We start from the raw sequence: 22,063 nt of genomic DNA, 5'->3' as shown, positions 1-22,063 counted from the left end.
CTAATTAAAAGCTAATAAATATTATTATCGATAACTAAGAAAATAATAAATAAATAAATAAAACATATATTAAGATTATTAAATGAATTTTGCTTCCATTTGTAGAGATACAAAAAGTCAAATGAATTAAAAGTCTTTCTATATCTTTTAACCATTGAGATAACAAAGTTCAAAAGTAAATACGGAATACTAAATCATGTGGCTGTCAGTTTAACACATATGCATTTAAATTTTTGAAGAGTGCTAATACATACGAGAGAGCTAGAGATACTTCTGGAGTCTGGAAGATGCTGACGAGACCTCGAAAACAACAAGATGAGCAGACGAGACCTCGGACACAGCAAGACGAGCATCTTGAAGATACCTGGCCTGAAATGTTGAAAAAGGAAAACCACCAGATAGCTGATCCAATAGAACAACAACAACCCGAGAGTAGGATTTTGTACGTTATTTTCTAACTTTGACCAAAATGCCCTTTACTAAAAAGTTTATATAACCATCTTCTGATGATAAAAGATCCAAGTACCGTCCATACAAATTGAATCTCTGCCAACTATGCACTTGACTAAAATACCCCTGCATCAGAACCTGCAAAATCAGAACCCAATTATCAATACAAATGTAATACTATAAACATTCAGCTTGCTATGAAAACCTTGACAAATACTAAGATAATCTCACAAAAACCAATTCTTTCTTTCATATGTATGTGTTTTCTTTGAACAAATGTTTGCACTTATAGATCACATACATCATTCCTGTACCTTTCTATTACAGTCAGTCCTTAACAGTAACTGACATCATAGGCAAAAGAAACCAACTGATAAATATAGCAGAATATGCTTTATGAAAACATACATATGAACATGGAAGTTTAAAAATCCATTCTTGGATCCGATACCACCAGTCATCAACAAAAAATTCAGAGAAACTTTTAAAAATCTGTACGTAATAGAAGCTTAATAGTGAGAAGACGGTCTGATGAAATGATTCAAACACAATCCCTAATTTTAAACGATGATAGCTGGGGTCCAACAAGAAAAAACAGAATAAAAGACTCAACTTGTAATGTTTTAAGTAATAGCACCGAAGCAACTTCTGATTAACCAGCCATAAAAGTAAGCAATAGGATCAGTCTCCCTTCCTTCTAAAAGAACATCCTTCTGTAAGTCTTGCACGACCACCAATCGGCTGGCACAACACCGTCTGACAGTTTCCACACACCACCACCGTTTGAGAGTGGCTGAATATGGTTGTTATGTTGAAACAACCCTGGAACTTGAAATCCATGAAGAAAGAGTTCGGAGATTGAACAAGTCGTTTGAGCTTATGCTTCCTCTTCGCCAACTCAGTTGGTGGATTAAGCAGATCAGCATCGTTTGGCAAAACCATCTTGTTTCGAGATGTATGTGAATCAAGAAGTCTTGGATATCAAAGAATAGAGCCGCGCAACAAAAACCTAAAAGAAAAAAAAGAGAGTCAATTAAAATCCAAGCATGAAGTGTTAAATTGAAGAACGAGATGAATAAATAAATCAAGACCTTTAGCCTTCAATTCAACTAGACAAAATACGTAGCCAATAAGGAAAGTCGGTGACATGAGGAGGTGGCAGCAATGGGATATGTACAGGTGTTGAGCAGCTTCATCCAACATTCTTGTAATCATTGTCTAAGGAGGAAAAGTAGACGTCTAGACTGAAGGGTAAATATTTTCATCTAAATAGAAATGGGGTATTAAGAATTGGGAATAGGAAGTATAAAGCTAACAGTCGATGTGGGGAGAAAGAAGATGATGACGTCAAGAAGCAAGATTAGGGAAAAGAAGGATACGAAGGGAAGGAGAAGATGTGGGGTTTCAAATTTTTGGGGATTTCCTTTCCCTCTAAACACTACACGAGAAGATGTTCTCCTGCAATGGTTGATTTTAACCTAGATACAGTAAGAAATTAGAACACATCAAAGGAGTAGGGGGTCGATTTTTTTCATTTCCAAAAACCTAAGTGTTATGAGAGAGATTATGAGAGGTGAAAAATTAGTCTGGTTTTTAGGGTAATGAATAAGGTTGTGGTTTGTTGGTGGCGGCAGGGGAGAAGAAGATAGCTCCGATGAAGGTCAGTGGTTGTGTCTAGTGTTAGAGAGAGGGGAGGTAGAGAATGGCTTTTTGCGATCCAGATGAGAGAGTGCAGAAGCGGGGTATTCAAAATTTTAGAATTTTAGAGACCCCCCTTTAAAAACACGCGTTTAGTTAAAAAAATATAAAGCGACATTTTCAGATGACACACACTTAAAATAAGCGCCTTCCGTGTTTTTAATTTTGTTTTGTTTGGCACTAATTCTAGGGCACGCACAAATGCGTGTCCTCTATCCTTCAAATTTTGGAAAATTGATATTACTTTTTAAGGCACGTGCAAATGCGCGTCCTCTATCAGTGTGTGTCATTATTTGCGCGTCGTTAAAGGCTGTTTTTCTAGTAGTGAGCCTTCATAAGAGCTATGTCGATGTAAGGCGCAAACCCTTAGAGTTCCAAGTCGGAGATAGGGTGATTCTCAAAGTATCTCCTTGGAAAGGAGTTGTAAGTTTCGGAAAATACGGAAAACTGAATATGAGGTACATAGGACCATTCGAAATCCTCGATAGGATAGGTCCAATTACCTATTGAATTAAGTTACCCCAAGAGTTTAATAACGTGCATGGTGTATTCCATGTGTCAAATCTTAAAAAGTGCCTTTTCGGCAATACGTTTGTCATTCCACATGATGAAATTCAGATTAACCCCGAACTGAACTTCATCAAAGAGTCAGTCAAAATCATGGATAAAGAGGTCAAATGACCTAAGCAGATTTGGATTCCCATGGTCAAGGTATGATGGAACTCTAAGCGAGGACCAGAGTATGCATGGGAATGAGAGGACCAAATGAAGGACAAGTACTCTCATTTGTTCGAAGGAAGCCTGACGATAAGATAAAAAATTGGGACGAAATTTCCTAAACAGGGGGAGAATGTGACAACCGAGAGGATTCCATCACTGATCACCGTTAAGAAAAAGTAGGAAAAATAGATGTAATAGTTTAGTATTGTAATATTTGATTTTGAGATAATAAAATCAAATTTTCCATCACATTTATTTGTTAAAACGACTATTAGGCTCGAAAATTTAGCGTCCAAAAAGTTTTACCGTTTTTTAAGCTGGTTCACATACTTCGAAAGTACTCATTAACATGATCCCAAAGATATAGGATTCATAAAAATCCGACTCCAAAGAAAATAGTTATGGATTTATAAAAAGAAAAATCAACTACATAATTAAACTTAATTACGTCAAAACGGTACTTAGAGGTTGGTTGATTTTTGAGTGAAAGTGCAAAAAGGAGATTCGTAGTACTCCTTAAGATAAAAACTTTATGAAAAAGAATGCCAAAAATAGGATTCGTATGAGAGAGATACGATTTTTATAAAATAATTTATTTTTACTCCCTTTGGCACAAAAATGAAAGTCAAAATCAGCTACAACAATTTAAAGGAGAGTCATAGTACACATTGAGATCATCACATAAATATAAAGAGGGCTTCGATCAGAGCACGCACAAAGAAGTTATGATTTTTACAAAATCTTTTTGTGCTCACGAGGTGCGCGCATATGCCCGTCACGTGCATGACACTGGATTTGAGTAGATTGTGAGTGACGTGGCCAATTGGGCAAGTGACGTGTGGCCTTATCTAGATGGAGCCACGATGATCATGTGTCACACGTGCAGATATTTGTGCCCTGCGCACCCTAAATCTATGACTATAAATAGAAGGCAGTGTAGATTACTTCTACACACCATTCTCACACTCTCTTTGCATATCTTGAAGTTGCTACCCTTAGAGCGGTCCCTGAAGTCCCGAGCCCAATTCAACCTTACATTGTATTTAGTGTCTAAGCCAGTAATTATAATTGGTATGTACTTGACCCGAGAGTAGCATGGTTTATTTGGGTTGCATGGCTCCAGAACAATTTGTAAGCATGGCACCAGAACATATTATTTAATTAGTATTGATCAAGAATTAATTTGGAATTAATTTTGTGATCAAAAGAGACTAATTAAATATATGGGGATTGATTGTGTAAATAATTCATTCTTATAAAGTGGGTTTATAATCCATAGTTCTTTATGTTGGGCTAAACCCATGTGGTGACCTATGGAAACTCCATGGATGTTAAAACCCATGGAGCCTAAGGAATGTGGAAAGTCATGCACATTAGGGTTTGCATGGTGTAACCCTAGTTGTGTCACAATATATAAGAAACCTCATGGCTACAAAAATCGGGACCTAAGTGATCTTAGAAGAGTGCTAGCCGATTTTGTGAAGGAAGGAATTCTCTCTCGAGTGCTAGCCGATTTGGTGGTGTTGTGTGAAGCATTTGAGGCATCACACTTGGGGTGCTAGGCTCTTAAAGGCATAAGGTTTCAAGCTACAAAAAAGGTATATCATTCAACTAGTTTTTTGTATTGTATATACTCCATAATATGCTAGTTAGGATGATGCCTTGGAAAATTGAAAGTTTGCATGTATAATAGAGAAAACATAGATCCAAGGTATCTAGGGTTATATGTACACCATAAGAGCATTAGAATGCTCAAAACCCTTTAGCGGTATCAGAGCCTAGGCTTGTTTTCCATTATACTTGACGCTACTTGTTTTTAAACCTTGGAAAAATCGATTTTCTGCTTTTTGGACAGTGAACTTGATGAGTCCAATGACATACTCCTTGAGTCCACCCTATAAACTGACCAAATCGCCGAGTCAGTTCATGCACTCGATGAGTTGGTTCTCCAAAATGCAAAATTTCGAGTTTTACAGCCAGAACTAGACTAGAATCATTACCCTAAACTGTTTTTGAACAAATAAACCTATTTTTGATGTTTTAATGATTGTGCTTGTCCAAATTAGAAGATAATTGTCAAAGTTTCAAGTTTTATATTAGTTTATATGATCCTTGAAAATGGTTGATGTGAATTGTCTTTGCTTATGAGTTTTCCTAGATCATAGATATTATTTGACATTTCTTGTTAGTTTAATTGTTGATCAAAATTCCTTTTAATGGACTCCATAACTTCTCCTCAAGATATGAAATTCCAAAAGTCTTTTTCTTAAAAGTCATTAAAACTCATAGGTTATAAAAATGAAAGGTTTTGAATAGTTTCAAAACTTGCCCTCAAGTTCTGGAATTTGTAAAGTCATTTTAGAATACTTTAATTCCATACCCCAGAATTTTAATAGTTTAAAATTCAACCCTTACACTTTACAGTATTATAAGTTAATAATATATATATGTATAAGATCAAGTCAGTCTTACCGTTACTAGGCCTCATTCACGAAGTTGGTCTATAAGAGGAGTATAAGGTTACTGCCTATAAAATGGCAGTTTAATGGGTGTCCACTCACACTCACCGCTTCCTTGACTGGTGGAGGGTCGTTAGCCGAACGGGTATGATAGAACTATAATTCTCATTAAGTATAACAATAATTATAAAGTAACTAAACCTTTTACAAATTCCCAATCTTAGTTACTTTAGGAAAATGTGAAATTGATGCTAATCCATGAAATTCCACTTTGCACCTTGCCAAGTCGTTAGTGGACTGTGTGTAGTTAATCAACATACTAACATGGACTAGTAAGGGCGGCAAAGGGTAGCTTGATGTTTATCATAGATCAGTGGAGCGTGTGTGGTTAACCGGCACATCGATTAGGTGATAAAATTAAGAGTACCAAGTTAATTTGCAAGGTTATTCACACCTTGTTTGTGATCCTCTATATCCCAGTCACAAACTTGAAAGGCATAATCAAGATTTAAACATGCCATTGGATTGTTCAATGAATCTCAAAGGATCTAGGAGTTTCAATCCAATTAAAATTTAATAACAATTTTGTTTTTCATGGTGGAAATTGGTAAATCGTCATTTACCTACCTTCAAATATTTTGCAAGTTAGATTACGACATCCCTCTTCCAATTTGTAAAATATTGTGTTGGGTCCTAGCCTTAATATTTCATTTGGGTTTTTTATTAAGGACTCTTTATCTAATCTAAACTTTTTCCTTCTTTCTTTTCAGATGTCTTCCAACACTTCTTCTAGCTCAAACCCTACTGGCTCCTTCTCTCTCATGAACCTTTGTAGGAGATTCATCTTTGATGGTTCCAACTTGAATGATTGGATTAGGAACATCAGGATGGTCACTCACTATGAGGACAAGGAATATATCCTATACAAGGAGCTTAAGGAAATCGATGAGTCTTCTGCTACTCCTGAGGAGATCGCTGAGTTTAGGACACATGTGAAGGATGCCACCAAATTAGCTTGTATCATGTTGGCCACCATGACAGCTGAACTCCAAAAGTCCTATGAGGACTACTACCCTTTTGTGAAGCACCAGGATCTGATGGAAAGATACCATCAGAGTGCTCGTCAAGAGAGGTATGAAATCATCTCTTCCATGATAACAACTAGAATGAAGGATGGTAAACCCATCACAGGCCACTTGAAGAAAATGCAAAGGTTTGTGTACCGATTGCTAAAGTTGAATGTGAACTTCCCTGAGGAGCTGGCTATAGATATCATTCTAGACTCCTTACCTCAATGTTATGATCAGTTCCACATGACCTATCATATGAACAAGGAGGAGGTCACACTTACCAAACTTCAAGGGATTTTGAGGACTGCTGAAACCGGTCTCAAAGGTAAAAATGTTGTTTCTACTCCTACCGCATCTGCCCCTGTTCTGGAAATAGGACAAGGGAAAGGGAAGAAGAGGAAGTCTCCCTCAAAGAGCCGCAAGGGAAAGTCTCTTGATGGATCCTCTTCAAGTGGGACCAAGGCTGGTTCTATTACTCCCATTTCCATTCCTAAGGATGCAGAGTGTTTCTAATGTCACGAAAAAGTGCACTGGAAAAGAAGTTTCCCCAAATACTTGCAGGATGTCAAGGATGGGAAGGTTAAACCCACCCATGCAAGTATTTATACTATTCTATCTAAAATCTCATCACATTCTAACTTTTGGGTTCTTGACACAGGTTGTGGATTTCACATTTGTTCTGATGTGCAGGGCCTAAAAAGAAGTAAGGATGTGGAGCACGGGAATATAAACTTGATCATGGGGAATAGGAAGGTTTCACCTGTCACCAAGATTGGAGTTTACTTTTTATATATTAGTAGTGGATTAGAAATAGATTTGAATAATTGTTGCTACTCGTCTGATATGGCGAGAAATATTATTTCTTTCATGGTTTGTACAAACAAGGCTATAGTTTTTCATTTGATAATGAAATTGGTGCTATAAATGCTTATTATAATGGTGATTTTGTTTTAAAGCATTACCTTGTAATGGTGTATATGAAACTATGAATGTTGTAGACAACTTAGGAAATAATGTGTTGCATATTGATTCTTCCAATGAGTTGGATAAAGCATGCTTGTGGCATTGTCGTCTTGGACATGTCAGCAAGAAGCGCACGGGCCAACTCCAAAAGGCTTGATTTTTGGAGTCATTCGACTTAAAGTCGGATGACACTTGCGAATCTTGTTTACTTGGAAATATGACTAAATCACCCTTCACTGGGACTTGTGAAAGGGATGAAGGTTTGTTGGATCTCATACACACCGATGTGTGTGGGCCCTTCAGTACCGCCACAAGGGATGCTAACCACTTCTATATGACTTTTACTGATGATTACAGTAGATATGGCTATGTCTACTTAATCAAGCATAAGTCAGAAACCTTTGAGAAATTCAAAGAGTTTAAACAGGAAGTGGAAAATTAGCTGGGCAGGAAGATAAAGATGCTTTGATTTGATCGGGGAGATGAGTATCTTAGTATCGAGTTCCTTGAGTATCTTAAGGAATGTGGAATTGTTTAACAGTTGACGCCACCTAGGACACCACAGCTTAATGGTGTGTCTGAGAGGCGTAATCGAACCATGTTGGACATGGTTCGTTCCATGATGAGTCGAGCTTTGTTACCTATATCAGTTTGGGGTATGCCTTGGAGACTGCCGCCCATATCCTTAATCTAGTCCCTACCCAAAAGGTTGCAAAAACACCTCACGAAATGTAGACTGGGAAGGTTCCCACTTTAGACTACATCAAGGTTTGGGGTTGCGAGGCTTTCGTGAGACACGAGACTCACGAAAAGCTCGAACCTTGAAGTGAGTGGTGTATTTTCATCGGCTACCCACATAAATCCTTTGGTTATCTCTTCTACAGACCAAGTGACAATGTTGTCTTTGTTGCAAGGAGAAGAGTCTTTCGCGAGAGAGAGTTCATAGGCCATGGAGACAGTGGGAGGAAAATTGACCTTGAAGAACTTCAAGAGTAAAGCGGTGAAGGAATCTCATACACTAGTGATCAACCTTAGGAGGAAACTCCTGTTGATCCAATTGACAAGTCTGTACCTCTGAGGTGTTCCCGTAGAGTTAGTGTTCAACCTGAGTTCTATGGTTTGCATATTACTGCAGAAGGTGATACATTTATCAGTGATAACACACTGGTAAATTTGGATGAGCCTAACAACTACAAGGAAGCCATGGAAGGCCCCAAGTCTGCTAAATTTAAAGAGGCTATAGACAACAAGATTCATTCCATGTATGATAATCAAGTTTGGAACTTGGTTGACAATGTACCGGATCGTAAGACAGTCGGGTGTAGCATGGATCTTCAAGAAGAAGACCGACATGCATGGGAAGGTACACACTTATAAGGCGCGACTGGTTGCGAAGGGCTTTACTCAAACTCTGGGAGTTGATTATGATGAGACCTTCTCACCAGTAGCAAAGATTAAGTCTATTAGGGTTATGCTAGCCATAGCTGCATTTCATGATTATGAAATATGGCAAATGGATGTCAAAACTTCTTTCCTTAATGGAAAGTTGGTTGAGGATGTTTACATGTGTCAGCTAGATGGTTGTGTCGATGCAAAGCACCCTAATATAGTGTGTAAGCTTGAGAAATCCATCTATGGATTGAAACATGCATCTCACAAAGGGAATTTTTGTTTCGATGAGAAAGTCAAAGAGTTTGGTTTTTCGAGGAGCGAATATGAGTCATGTGTATATGTTAAGGATAGTGGGAGCATAGTTAGCTTTTGGTACTGTATGTGAATGACATACTACTCATAGGAAATGACATCCCAACCTTGCAGGAGGTTAAATCTTGGCTTGGTAAGTGTTTCACTATGAAGGACCTTGGAGAAGCTACTTATATCCTAGGTCAAAGTACCTACTTGGATAAGGTGTTGAAAAGATTTAGCATGCAGGATTCCAAGAAAGGAGACTTACCGATGCAGAGCAATTCCAAACTAAGTAAAACTCAGAGTCCGAGTACAGAGGTTGAGATAGCAGAGATGAGTCGAATACCATATGCTTCCGTTGTTGGCTTGATCATGTATGCTATGACTTGTACTCGCCCTGATGTGGCCTTTGCTTTGAGCATGGTCAACAGATATCAGGGGAACCTGGGCAAGGCTCACTGGAGTGCGGTTAAGAACATCCTTAAGTACTTACGGAGGACTAAGGACTGGGTCCTTACCCACGGTAGGAGTGATGACTTGAGGGTGGTGGGGTATAGTGACACCAGCTTTCATACCGACAGAGATAATTTCCGCTCTCAGTCGGGCTGGGTCTTTACCCTGAATGGAGGAGCAATAACTTGGAAAAGTTCCAAGCAGGATACAGGAGCTGATTTAACTTGCGAATCAGAGTGCATAGCAGTAAGCGAGGCGGCGAAGGAGGCTACATGGCTGAAGAACTTCATTGGAGACCTTGGAGTTGTACTAGCTATAAAGGAGCCTATGGAGATTTTCTGTGACAGCGAGAGTGCAGTTGCCTTAGCCAAGGAACCAAGGGATCATGGCAGATCCAGGCACATCGACAGAAAATACCACTTCATTAGACATCGAATAGAAGAAGGACTCCTCGTGGCAAAAAGGGTATCATTAGATGAGAAACCAGCAGATCCCCTCATGAAGGGACTGAGTAGGGTTAAGCATTTACAACATGCGAGGGGCATCGGGCTGAAGGATGATATTAGTTTCAATGATAAGATAACTTTCGAAACTTGTAATAGTTGAAATGTAATTGACATTTGATGCTTAAATAAAAGGTGATTTTTATTTACTAGTATGGTACTGTCTTGTGTCAATCATTTACTATTGTTTCATTTTGCATGTTTTGACTTCCAGAATAATTATATTATTCAAACTATCCACAGTCGATTATACGTTGGAAGTAGGTATTGAATCAAGACTGTCATGAATTTGGCTTGTAGATGTGTCTGAATTGTATTAGACATAGCAAATTTTGCTACAACATTCATGAGTGATCATAAGGTTTGAGTATTGGATTTAACCCGCGCTCACTTGCATCACTTCATGGAATTTATCTTGAGTGATCGTGAGACGATAATATCATATAAGTCTTTAAACCAAGAGATATGAATTCTTGACTATGAGTTGGTTGTGCATTGATAGTATGTAACCGCTTCAGTAACTTGATGCTATAAAACGTGTTGTTTTGTACAATTTGATGAGTATTTAGTACAAGCATATGAGTCGAAGTTTATCTATTCCTTTTGGTCCTTGGAGGATTAAAAGCGATATCTTGGGCCCATCGATGATTTTGTTTTGACCTATGTATCGGGCCCGGTCAAAACTAAATTGATGTGTTCGATTAAATTCTATGTCAAACAAATCAGAGATCGAGTAACAAATCGTTGGACAATAAGTATGACGTTGTTCCATGTAGTTTTCCGGCTGATATCTTGAGAATAGATGATTATATGGTCACTTATCTAAAATGGAGCATCTCAGTTCGACACAGGCTTTTAAGAGCTACGATTGCTAGCCGGTGTTTTAATTCATACTTGTAGTTATAGTTATTAGACTTATCCTAGTGGGAGACTGTTGGATTTAGTGTCTAAGCCTATAACTATAATTGGTATGTACTTGACCCAAGAGTAGCATGGTCCATTTGGGTTGCTTGGCACCAGAACAATTTGTAAGGATGGACATATGAGGAGAGGATATTTATGATTTTTTAATAAATTATAAGTTCTAATATATTAATGTGAAATCATATTATTTAATTAGTATTGATCAAGAATTAATTTGGAATTAATTTTGTGATCAAAAGAGACTAATTAAATATATGGGGATTGATTGTGTAAATCATTCATTCTTATAACGTGGGCTTATGATCCATAGTTCTTTATGTTGGGCTAAACCCATGTAGTGACCCATGGATACTCCATGGAGGTTAAAACCTATGGAGCCTAAGGAATATGGAAAGTCATGCGCATTAGGGTTTGCGTGGTGTAACCCTAGTTGTGTCACACTATATAAGAAACCTCATGGCTACCAAAACCGGGACCTCAGTGATCTTAGAAGAGTGCTAGCCGATTTTGTGAAGGAAGGAATTCTCTCTCAAGTCCTCCATTGTTGGTGGTGTTGTGTGATACATTTAAGGCATCGCACTTGGGGTGCTAGGCTCTTAAAGGCTTAAGGTTTCAAGCTACAAAAAAAAGGTATATCATTCAACTAGTTTTTTGTATTGTATATACTCCATAATATGCTAGTTTAGATGATGCATTGGAAAATTGAAAGTTTTCATGTATAATAGAGAAAACATATATCCAAGGTATCTAGGGTTGCATGTACACCATAGGAGTGTTAGAATGCTCAAAACCCTTCACCTTACACCAATGGTCTCATGCAACTAGGGTGAGTTCACAACCCCAATTTCACTATCCTAAATATTTTACTCGGGGGGGGGGGGGGGGGGATGCATGCTTATCAAACTGCTTTATCAAAATTTATTTATATCTATAAATATCAGTCGTTTGATAAAGCTTGAAACCATAGCATAATGTAGCTATAGATACTATTCCTAGTTGTAAGCTACGATATTATACTTTGCCCAAATGTCCTATTTTCAAATAACCATAATTAGGGTAAACATATGTGTCACAAAATAAAATATATACATATATATTCAAAATAGTTATGAGATCTAAAAGATATAATTATCAAATATAAAATTAGTGGGGTCTATATTGTGATAGTTATAGGAAATCACTCAATAAGAAAGATAAAATATTAAATACCTAAGGTTAATGCGTTAGTAAGCTGTTAATATTCATCCAATAGTCTTGATTAAATTCGTCTACCCAGAACCTATAATGATTACTCTTGCGAGAGTTAGAAAGATATGTATAGATTTATACGGGGATTGAAACCCCCACCAGTGGTTGCTAGTTACAATCCCGACAAGATAACTTTCTTATTATTCACTATTCGATCGAATAGTGAATATGTATAGAAAGATATATATAGACGTCACGATGTATGATGAAGCTTTGTGGCAGGGAAATCACTAGTTAAACAACGTCGATTATGGGGGCTCATGGTAATATATTACAACCACCTTAGAGATCCGACTACCAAGAGGGACACCTTAGATTGGTAGATAAAAATACGTTAGGATTAATAAAATTATCTTAAAATATAGTAAACTAGGATTGATAAAGTATCTTAAAAAGATAGTAAAATATGATTGATAAAGTATCCTAAAAAGATAGTAAATTAGGATTGATAAAATATCCTAAAAAGATAGTAAGATAGGGTTGATAAAATATTTTAACAACGGTTTCTAAAAGAAAAAGGATCCTTAATTTAATACAACCAAATAGAAAAGAAAACTATAAAAACCTATGCACTTACCAACATTATGTTGACGTTTTCAAAGATACATGTATTTTCAAGGAGATGAGTGAGGCGAAGAGTCATGAAAAGGAGGATGTCTTCAAGGATGCTTGTTGGAGTTTAGTTTCAACTGTTTGTTATTTTAGTTATGTTCAGGATGTGTGCTTGACCTTTTAAAACAATGTAATCCCAAATAAATTATTATAAATAAAAGTATCGTTTGTCATATACTTATGTGTTATATATATATATATATATATATATATATATATATATATATATATATATATATATAGACTTAGGTTATTCTATTCGAAGTAATTATTATGTTATTGTATCTATAAATGTGGGCCAATCATTTTACTTATTTTAAGAAAGTTATTAATACATATTATTAAATTAAAGATAATTGGAAAATACCATCTAATTTCATTCTAAGGGTATTTTAGACAACTGAGACATATTTAAAAAAGGAAAATTCCATATTTTTTTTGGGATAATTAACTCTCTTGATTTTAAAATTCTAATTTTTTTAATTACTATAATTTTAATTATAACGTAATTTTTATAATTAAACCCGATTTTATTCTGTTAGAATGACATCCTGTTAGAATCATATTCTCTAGGAATTTCAGGATACATATTTATGTTAGAATGATATTCTATGAGAACGCCAACACGGACTAATAACAAATTTTTGGATACAACTTCAAATTTTTCATTACATTCTTAAAAAAGTAAAAACTTTATACAATAGTCTATGACAATGAAATACTCACTAATAACAAACAAACCCATGTATATTATTCGACCTGAATATTCTAGCAGAATATATTATTACATATACTCCTATCATTCTATTGTAGATTATTATCAGAAGAATATCTCTTTCCTTTGTGAAGTCTAGTGACAATTGTTCAGCCATCATCTAATCTTCAAGCCCTTGATCATCAATGAAATTAGACATTTTACGAAAATAACCGCCATGAATCAAATCATGTAAGAATAATGCTTTTACATGGCAAATAAATAACACAAAATTTTAGTAAATATAACAGAATGAATACCACATGGTCTGGTCAGATTATTTTTCAGGAACTTCCACAAACACCTGTCATGCATCATAATAAGCTCTATGACAAATTTCACCAAAAGATTGTTAATTTGAGGTTGAAGGTGAATTTGTAGGATGATTATTGAAAAAAGGGGAGTCAACAACAGAATAGAAGCTTGTGATGATTTCAAAATATTTAAGTTAGTCTAATTTCCTATGGTTATTAAAAAAGAGGGAGTGAAAAGAGTGAACCTATAAATTTGATGGAAATTTTATAAATTTTAGTTCATACAAGCCCATAAAGTCCAACTAGCCATGCTGCAACAGCTGCACCTACCTCTTCACTATGCAGTGTGAGTCCTGTATATGGAAACAAGAAATTATAAGCAAATTAACAATTTTTAAATGGTTTAATAACCAAAAAGACATACAATATTTGCCATACTGGTGAATAACTTAAAGCATGACTTTCTTTCAAGTAATAACCTGATATGAGAAATATCCCACAAGTGCTAAATTTTGCTAAATGATATTTGTGAGCAAGGCATCCAAGACTAGGGTTTTGAGGCCTAATGTTACTCAACTAATAAGAGCTGTGTCATATTAATTAAGAAACCAAGTATCAATAGGCATTAATGATTCAGTGAAGTGGAAGAAAGCTTGATTGAAGCTACATAAAAGCTTCAAGTTTGTCTTTTTTTTTTTTTCAGACCCTTTCTTCTAGTATTTTGTAAAACACTGTCATAGATACATAAATAATCTAGTTACATAAAAGCAGATTGCATTACCTAATGGAAGAAAATTGCTACCAACGAAAGTCAACAATGGTTTTGCAGGAGCCAAAAAAGTCGATGCTTTTGTGTAGCTTTGTTCAGTCCTCGATGTATCTTTGTAAGCCTTTATAAGAAGCAGAAACTAGTCAATATATCATCATTGATCATTCAATCGATATCTCAGCTATTCTTGCTTTGTTAAAACTCCTTAAAATCACACTACTACTATTCCTCAAATCATACATATAATCGCTACCCGTTAGAATCCACAATATGTAAAGCTTATAAAACGAAATATCAAAATGAATCAAATAGCATGAGAAAGCTAAAAACCTAAGCAGGATTCGCACTGTTCCTGATTATGAGTGTTCTAGTCACTGAACGGAGTTCTCAACGAAGCAATGAATTGCTTCTGTTGGCACCGAAAGAGCGATTCCCAGAAAACAAAAGATGTCGCGTCGTAAATGTGTGTTTACTCGTTAGGAATGGAGGTGCTCCTTTAGATATAGTTTCCTTTAGATAGATTTGATTCCTCATATGTTGATAGGTCTATTTTCCCCCTTCACACATCACCATCAGATCAGGAAGAGGGCTTAACAGATTCTTCCCACCTTCACTGCTTCAGCCTCGTCGATTCCGGAGACGACCTCCTCGCAAATTGATCGACGAAATGCGACCCTTTGCACCCCCTTATCGTGTTCATGTTTCCCTCTCACTGTATTCCATTCATCTGCATTCTTCCATCTTTGTGTGATCTGTTAGTCAGGTGATGAACACGGGGAAATAAAGCCTTTCTTTTTGTTTCAGTTCATTCTTTTTGATGAAAGACATCTATGAGGCTGTATATAAGAAAAGAAATTAGGTTAAAATTGAATGCTAGAATGATTATAGGGATTATTTGTGGAAGCTATTTATCAAATTACTAAAATACCCTTGGTTATTTATTTAATTATTTAATTTTTTATTTAATTTTGATTGGCCCATATTTATGCATACAATAACACAATAAGTAGTTTAAACACCTGAACCTAGCTCTCTCTCTCTCTCTCTCTCTCTCTCTATATATATATATATATATATATATATATATATATATATATATGCCTCAATCTGCTATCCTTACGTCGCACAGCCCGGCGTTTCCGCTGAATGCTGAGGGTTTGACATCTGTCAGACCAGGATTTGTCCCTCGCCATTGCAAGGAAAGACCATGGGGGTAACCCATGTCACTTTGATGTAAGAATGTGGGGGTAACCCATGGTATTTTAGGGAAAGAACATGGGGTATTCCTTGGAAAATGTATATATGGTATGTGGTATTTTGGGGAAGTTGCTAGGCTTTGTGCTTACCGTTTATGTTTCAAATGTTTTAGGTACTTCCGGTTCCAAAGGGAAGAACCCGACTTGATCGCACTGCATCCTCTGAATTTTATTTCCGCCTTATCTATATTGTTTACACTGATATTGAGGTATACATTTTACTCTGTTTGGGCTTGGAACAAATGTTTATGTGATTTGGGTGTTTTAAAAACAATATTTTTACTTAGTATTTTTTGGACGTTACAATCTCCCTTTGACCTTGAATAGTAGTTTGGAAAGTTTTTGCTTCAGTTGTGGGTCTTTTTGTAGCAACAATGACTCGTTGTTGTTCATCTTCGGCAAGGTGATAGGCCGCTCCAAAGCTGGGTATAGGTTTCATGGCTAACATTTAAGTTTTAATGGTGGAATATTCATTTTCAAGACCCTTGAGGAACTCGTATAACATCTCTTTATCTTTGGACGTATTTAATCTCTTAACCGTGTCGCAAGTAGAACCAGAACATTCACATCGAGGGGTGGATGTCGCCGATTTGATTTCATCCCATATGCATTGTAACTTTGTATAGTATTTGGAAACATAACTTCCTTTTTCCTTGTTACTGTGAGCAATTGCTCTAGTTTATATGCTCAGGGTGCACTTTCCTTCTAGAATATTTCTTGAAGATCATTCCTAATCTCTCTATCCGTATTTGTGTATTTTACATTGGATATAATGTTTTTCTCCGTAGAGGTGATTAGCCACCACTTTATCATGGCATTGCAATGCAATCATTGCATGTAAGTCTCTGACATTGCATTTGTTTTATCAATCATCCCATCAATAAAGTCGATATTGTTCTTGGCAAAGAGGATATTCTTCATCTCTTGAGCCCAATCGTTGCAGCTGTTGTCTGTAAGGATAACGTTAACGTGCATCTACTTAGGGTATTCTGAAGAGTTGATGTAGTAAGAAGAACTGGAATCGATAGCAGGTGATACTCCATTCTCCTATAATTATGTTTTGTCTCCTGCCATCTTCGCTGATGCATTCTTTTATAGTAGGTATAAAATATGTTCTGATACCATAAAGAAATTGATTATTGGAAAGGAAAATCTTATTTTCATTCAATCCAAAATTGGTGTGTGTGTGTGTATATATATATATATATATATATATATATATATATATAGAGAGAGAGAGAGAGAGAGAGAGAGTGTGTGTGTGTGTGTATGTGTGTGTGTGTATGTGTGAGAATCATTTGAGAACCTATATATTCATGAGAACCTAAGAACTAAACAAGGACCATTAGATCCAAATAATAAAAGGTTATGATCCTTTGTGACATTTTTGTAAATATTTAGAAAAAATAATAGACGGGGATATGATACAAAAATGAATCAAAGGCATTTTAGGATTACATAATTTAGTCCTTCTCTGACTAAATTGAATACATGATCAAACCATATACCTATACTCTATCCCTTCATCTCGTCACTCACTCACTCTCTCCCTCTCTCCCTCTCTCTCTATCTTTCTCTCTCTCTATCCCATGTCACCGCCTCCGACCATCCATATTCCATGGTCTCCAGATCGTCGACATATGATTTGACCAAATGCATGTTTTTTGATGAGTCGGATGCCTAATAATAACAGAAATTGGCCGACGTTTACATATATGGTGAACCAGAATTGACAATTACATAAATGAATTCCAAATTGGCAAAAAAGGGATTTTAGGGAATCGCTTATGAGTGGAGATACATCGTCGATGATCAATATAAGTTTTGAGGAGTTTTCAATCACGACTTGTTATGTTTCTCTTCTTTCAAGTTACATGGAAATAAGCTGATGAATTTTGAAGTGAAAAGGTCTTAACAGAAACAATTTCATAATAACATGAGCTCCATTCTGTAATGAACTCCGGTTAATCAGAAGAAAACGAATATTGATTCCGACTGAAACAATACTCAGTTACTCATTTCCATGCCAACGATGTAGTAAGTTTCATTTTTCTTTTGATTTTAGCTAGTTGTTTATGGTTTAAAGGAGTTTTAATCTTTTGTGTACGATGAATTGAAATATTTAATATTGCATATGCGAGTTTATTCATCTGTGAATTCTGTATGAAGCTATACAATTTGATTATATTTATCATGGTTTTTGTTCCATAAAATTGTGTACACAAATAACAAAAGCAGTAAACGATGAGTATGGGAAAAATCGGAGGCCAATGATGAAGGTTACATATTTATATTATTAGTATTAGAATGTAAATATATTGCTCTTGTTTTATGTTGCTATAAGTCCTATGTCTCAAGTGCCGACAGTAGTTAATGAACGTTTTAAGCTGTTTGAAAGGTTCTTTCTGTTTATGATTTGAAAGTCCTTATTCTATTTAAATTAATTATTGTAAAAGTAAATTATAAACTCCTGGTTTCACTTTCACAACGTGAAATGTTGTGATTTTCAGTCATGCAATTATTCTCTACTTATCTTGTGCATTTCAGGAGTTGTTAGTGATGGGTTTTGAGCATAACAACATTTCTATGTGTTCATGCAACCCTAATTGCTTTGTAACTAAGTTTTTCTCTAGTTATATATGAAAATAGGAGTTCCAAAGCAATAACCCTAATGGAATCACGTATGATATTGACTCTCGAATGTTACCTTGCTTGCTATCTCGTAATAACAATTAATCAACGGATGATCTTGACTCTCGAAAGCCTTAGTTCCTCAGGTGTTGCACCTTTAATGGTATCACAAACACCAAAAGCAAAGGATGAGTGAGAGAGGGGAAGAAAATTGGATAAGGTTTCTCCTTGTGAAGCAGTGGCCGATTTTAGGAGGTTTAGGGGTCTTTAAATTGTTGTGGCTACTAGGGTTTCCAGGTGAAACCCTAATTCCTTGCTTAGGCTCCAAGCAGCCCATGGACATCCTTTCTGGAAGGCCTTGGATGATTTCTATAGGGCCTCCCTATAGAAATTCGTCCACCCCATTCCAAGGGAGTCCATCAGCCCAGTTTGCAACTATCAATGATTTGCAAAACTAGTCCTTTTACTTTTAATCAGTTCCTTTAATCCTAAAATTAATACCAAATTAATTTTTGATTAAATACTATTATATTAATAAATCATTTATTAACCTCTCTCTCCAAAATTCATCCTATCAAGTTGCTATGGTGAAGGCAACCCAAAAGGACTAGGCTACTATCAGATCAAGTACATACCAATTATAGTTATAGGCTTAGACATCTAATCCAATAGTCTCCCACCTGGATAAGTCTAACAACTATAATTGCAAGTATGAATTTAGAATCTGATTAGCAATCGTAGCTTTCAAAAGCCGTTGTCGAACTCTAATCTATTCAATGACGCGTCCTTTAGATACGGGATCATATAATCCTCCGTTCTGCAAGATATCGTATGGAAAAATACATGGAACATAATCATTCTCAATGTCCAACAGTTTTTTCCCGATTTCTAATTTGTTTGACAACAAACTTAATTGAACACATCAATTCAGTCCTGACCGGGCTCTGCACATAAGTCAACACAAAATCATCGAGGGACCTAAGATATCGCTTTTCCCGTTACATCAAAAGGAACCGATAAACTTTGACTTATATGCTTGTACTATTTACTCATCAAATCATACACAACAATACGTTTTATAACATCAAGTTACTGATGCGTTTACGCATTATCAATGCTCAACTAACTCGTAAACAACAACTTATATATCTCGGTTTAAATATTATATGATATTATCGTCTAACAATTACTCATGATAAATTCCATGAAGTTCCATGAAGTAATTCAAATGAGCATGGGTTTAGTCCAATACTCAAATCCTATTTCAGGAGTACTCATGAACTTTGCAGCAAACCTTCGCTATGTGTTAGAACTTAGACAATCTACATGCCAATTCATGACAATCTTGCCTCATTACTTACTTCCAAAGTATGATCGACTGTGGATAATTTGAATAATCTAATTATTCTGGAAGTAAAACAGGGAAAAGTGAAACAATAGTAAACAATTGACACAAGACAGTAAGCATTACTCATAAATAAATCTCCATTACTTAATCATCAAATGTCAATTACGTTTATCTGTTACAAGTTTTTTAAACATCTATCTAATCACTAAAACTAATACCGTCCTTCAGACCAATGCTCCTCGCATGTCGAACGTGCTTGATCCTACTTATACCCTTTGTGAGAGGATCTGCAGGATTCTCTTCTGACGATACCCTCTTGACCACGAGGAGTCCTTAGTCTACACGATGTCTGATGAAGTGATATTTTCTGTCGATATATCTGGATATGCCATGATCCCTTGGTTCCTTTGTTAAGGCAACCTCTCCTTTGTTATCGTAGAAAATCTCCATGGGCTCCTTTATGGATGGTACAACTCCAATGTATCCAATGAAGTTCTTCAACAATATAACCTTCTTCGACGCTTCGCTCGCAACAATGTACTCTGATTCAGATGTTGTATCAGCCACGATCTCCTTCTTGGAACTCTTCCAAGTCACTGCTCCTCCATTTAGGGAAAACAACCAGCCCGACTGAGAGCGGAAGTTATCTTTGTCGGTCTGAAAGCTGGCGTCACTATACCCTGCCAGTCTCAAGTCATCACTTCCACCAAGTACAAGGACCCAATCCTTAGTCCTTCGCAGATACTTAAGAATGTTCTTAACTGCTATCCAGTGAGCTTTACCTGTGTTCCCTTGATATCGGCTTACCATGCTCAACGCAAAGGCCACATCAGGGCGAGTACATGTCATAGCATGCATGATCGAGCCAATGGCGTAAGCATATGGCACTCGAATCATTTCTGTTATCTTTGAATCAATACTTGGACTCTGAGTGTTACTCACTTTGGTATTGCTCTGGATAGGTAACTCCCCTTTCTTGGAATTCTCCATGCTAAAATGTTTCAGTACCTTGTCCAAGTAAGTACTTTGACTAATTCCAATTAGTTTTTTACTCCTATTTCTCAAGATCCTTATCCCCAGAATGTAAGAACTTCTCCTAGATCCCTCATAGCGAAACATTTCCCAAGCCAATACTTAACCTCCTGCAAGATTGGAACTTCGTTTCCTATGAGCAGTATGTCATCGACATACAATACTAGAAAGCTAACTATACTCCCACTAGCTTTGACATACATACATGACTCATCCTCACTTCTAGAGAAACTAAACTCTTTGACTTTCTCATCAAAGAAAAGATTCCATCTGTGAAACGCTAGATTCAATCCATAAACGGATTTCTCAAGCGATGGCTAACATAACCCTGATAGACTTGATCTTTGCCACTAGTGAGAAGGTCTCATCATAATCAACCCCCAGGGTTTGAGTAAAGCCCTTCGTAACCAGCTGTGCCTTGAATGTGTGCACTTTTCCATCCATGTCGGTCTTCTTCTTGAAGATCCACTTGCACCCAACTGTCTTTTGACCTAGTACATTGTCAACCAAGTTCCAAACTTGATTGTAATACATGGAATGGATCTCGCTGTCCATTGCCTCTTTCCATTTGGTAGACTCGGGGCCTCCCATGTCTTCCTTGTAGCTAGAAGGCTCATCTAAATTTACTAGTGTACTATCACTGGTAAACGTATCACCATTTGTAGTAATATGAAAACCATAAAACTCCGGTGCCATTCTAACTCGAATGGAACGTGTAAGAGGTAATAATTCGTAAATGGGTTCAACGGGAATCTCTTCCTTAGGTTGAGTGCTAGTGCTAGAGGTTCCTTCACTGCTTGATTCTTGAATCTCTTCAAGATCAATTGTCCTCCCACTGTCCTCTTGGCATATGAGTTCCCACTCGCGGAAAACTCTTCTCCTTGCTACAAAGGCCACGTTATCATTAGGTCTGTAGAAAAGATATCCAACAGATTTCTGTGGGTAGCCGCTGAAAATTCACCGCTCACTTCTAGGTTCAAGTTTGTCGTGAGTCTCTCGTCTTACGAAAGCTTCACAACCCCAAACCTTGATCTGTGCCAACAAGGGAACCTTCCCTGTCCACATCTCGTGAGGTGTTTTGGCAACCTTCTTAGTTGGGACTAGATTAAGGATATGGGCGGCAATCTCTAAGGCATACCCCAAGAATGAGATTGGTAGCAAAGCTCGACTCATCACAGAACGAACCATGTCCAACAAGGTTCGATTGCGCCTCTCAGCCACACCATTAAGTTG

At 36.6% G+C, this 22,063-nt stretch overlaps 1 pseudogene; it reads right to left on the bottom strand.

Annotated features, from left to right (window-relative positions):
* Positions 1-1,127: 1,127 nt before the first annotated feature.
* LOC145069674 (small ribosomal subunit protein eS27y pseudogene) lies at positions 1,128-1,438 on the bottom strand (annotated as a pseudogene).
* Positions 1,439-22,063: the final 20,625 nt, after the last annotated feature.

The sequence above is a fragment of the Lactuca serriola genome, chromosome 8 (assembly GCF_051521515.1).
Source record: "Lactuca serriola cultivar US96UC23 chromosome 8, Lser_US96UC23_V15, whole genome shotgun sequence".
NCBI lineage: Eukaryota > Viridiplantae > Streptophyta > Magnoliopsida > Asterales > Asteraceae > Lactuca > Lactuca serriola.
This window is presented reverse-complemented; position numbering and strand designations above follow the sequence as displayed.